Source organism: Rattus norvegicus, chromosome 11 (genome assembly GCF_021556685.1).
Source record: "Rattus norvegicus strain SHRSP/BbbUtx chromosome 11, alternate assembly SHRSP_T2T, whole genome shotgun sequence".
NCBI classification, from domain to species: domain Eukaryota; kingdom Metazoa; phylum Chordata; class Mammalia; order Rodentia; family Muridae; genus Rattus; species Rattus norvegicus.
In genome coordinates, this window is record NC_141544.1 from 81,858,684 (window position 1) to 81,861,377 (window position 2,694).

A 2,694-nucleotide genomic window follows, 5' to 3' on the forward strand; every position below is an offset into this window, starting at 1 on the left:
CCGCTGAGCCACCTCTCCAGCCCCGGCAGTCTGACTCTTGATCTTAGGAGCTCTGTATGTGGGAGCTGCTTTGGTTCAAGGGTCAGAGAGGTCTCCATAGCTAGAGTCTTCCGCTGTGCGACCGGAGGCCAGAGTGGGGGCAGATGCTCCCCGCTCCAGGTCTACCAGCCTGGCCAGTCTCTTCCTGCTCAGTCGTCAGGCTTTGGGGCACGCTGGGTGAATCTAATCCTGGAGGGTGCCAGCCCAGTAGGAATTTGGGGCTGGGACTGAGACAACCCAGGTGCCAAGAGGAACAAGGAAGCAAGGAGATGTCTCAAGTTAAGTTTCCACCTAGGCTGCTCTGAGACGTGCGGTGCGTGGGAAATGAGCCATGATGGTTTCTGTGGGAAGCTGGGCCAGCAGTGATGAACTTGCTCTGACTCCTGTCTGCTGGGTGGAGGCCAGAGCCCGTGTGTTCTGGTCTCCTGGCTACACGGAGGACAAGGGATGAGCTGTCAGAAGTGAGGAGGGATACCCTGTGGAAGGGGCTCACAGGTCCCTGTGACTTCACACAACCACGAAGGGCCAAAGTAACAGGACTAGGACAATGGTTGAAGGGACATCCGTATGGGAAAATGGGGCACACAGGTGCCCACATTCCCCACCCACACATCCAAGGTCATCCTAAGCAGAGTTGAGGCTGCTATGCAGCCCTCTCAGGCAAGCACCTGCCTCTCCTCCAGCCTAGCAGCTGGCTTCACCCCACCACCAGCTGCTTACCCACCAGGTCCTGCCACCCTCCTGTCGGGTGCCTGCTCCACCTGCTTGTGTAATTGCTGGTCTCTGTGATCAGCTCTCCCGCTTCTGAGCCATGCCTTTCTCTGATCTCCTTCCCACTGTGCCTCTGGCTTTCTGCCATTGCTAACATGGCTGCCCCATGATGACTCCTTTAACCCAGAGCAATGTTCAAGGGAACATTAACGAAGATCTCATGCTGCATAAACTCTATAGAGTCCAAAAGTCCCTGCGGGAGGTAAGGGGAAGATTCCAGATGGGGTCTGCTCCCCGCCCAGGAGCAAAGTCGGGTCTCTCTGGGGCAATCATTTCTGCTTCTGAGATCCACTCTAGGCAAGCTTGTTAACTCCCAGTACAACATAGAACTCCTAAATAGCCAAACGCTTGTTGCTTCTTCTCCCTGTGGGGCTCTCTGAATCTTTTTGGGGCTGCCCCTCCTGTGAGGATTAGTACCCCTGAGAGGGGTAAGGACTCCCCCTTAAACAACTTCTGGGGGTTGGGGATTTAGCTCAGCGGTAGAGCGCTTGCCTAGCGAGCGCAAGGCCCTGGGTTCGTCCCCAGCTCCGAAAAAAAAAAAGAAAAAAAAAAAAAAAAACTACTTCTGGATATCTGAAGATAAGATAGTTTAACAAGCCTAGAGGGCAGAGTGAGGTACATTTCCCAGAGCAGAGCACTTTTACGTGAGCTACTTTCCCTAAAGAATTCCAGTTAGGTAAGCTGCAGGGAGCTGCTGCTTGGCTAGACCTGGGAATCTACAGCACGCGCTCAAGTAAAGGAAAGGCTAGAGAAATCGTGCAGAAGCACTGACCTCCTTAGCTCTATGCACGGGGAAGGCTGGTCGGCCAGCACCGGCCCCACTCTGAGGAGTGCAGACGGGGGTGCCCGTGCCCACAGCTTCTTCCCACTGGCCCATCCTCTTGGTTCCTGTCCTTCCATGGCCACCACAAAGGCAAACTCTTCACACTTGGTGTTAGCATCATCTACGCTGGGCCAGGTCTTGCCGCTCCCACATGCTGTCTGCCACAAGGTTTCCTGTGCTTCAGGCGCTTCTGCGCCTGCGCTGGAACAGGGAGGACACTCTTGAAATAGGCCGAAGGAGTTCCAGAGATAACCCCAAACTACAGGAGCCCTGAGCTCATGAAATGAAGGTGTCTTCAAAGGGTTTAGATGTACAGGTGTGGCGCCACAGCCAAGTTTTGGGGCGAGGTGTGCAGAGAGCCAACCTTGTCCTGCTATGCAGCAAATGGAATCCAGACCATCAAGGCAATCCGGAAGTGAGGGGGAGGGGCTCTCAAGGAATGATGAGGCTGATCTGACTTGTAAAAACAGACCAACTGTGTATGCTGGGATTGCTCAGTAGGGAGGGGTTCAGACCAACACAACCCTCCTTTATTGTTTTCAGTAAGCCTTCTCAGCCACAGGAAGGGGAACCATTGTAAGGACAAATGGGTAGAAGGAGCCAGGAGTGGGTGACAATGCTACTCTGTGACAGGCAGCTGCTTGCTGCGCAGCGTGGCCGTCGCTGGGAGCCTGTCGTCAATGTCCCACCACGGCTGAGTGCCCTGTGGATGGCGTGCAGAGACTGAGGCCCAGAAGACAAAGGACAGGTCTCATATTTAGCTTGACACAGGGCCTTCGGGGAGAGCAGGACCTGTGTAGTGTGGAACCTAAGAAGTTCTGAGGCAGGATGCTGGCCCGACCACCAGAGCGGCAGCGTCTGTTGTGGTGAGGAGATGGGACCTAATCAGTCTTTTCTCTAGACCTCCAGGAAATGGCTGCAACTGACTTTACTTCTCGTTTGGGTCTGTACCCACACACACATGGGTCTGCCTAACATCTTCTCCTCATAGGTTGTTTTTCCTTAGAGGCACCATTGTTACCTTTGTAGCTGGCATAAGGGGACATCTTTAGGTCACCAGT

General features: G+C 54.2%; 1 long non-coding RNA gene across 1 annotated transcript; it reads right to left on the reverse strand.

The window, feature by feature from the left end:
- Positions 1-212: 212 nt before the first annotated feature.
- Positions 213-1,834, reverse strand: LOC134481086 (uncharacterized). Its single transcript, XR_015633516.1, has 2 exons — positions 1,583-1,834; positions 213-468 (listed from the first exon to the last, which is right to left on the reverse strand). It is a non-coding gene; the product is annotated as an uncharacterized LOC134481086 (long non-coding RNA).
- Positions 1,835-2,694: the final 860 nt, after the last annotated feature.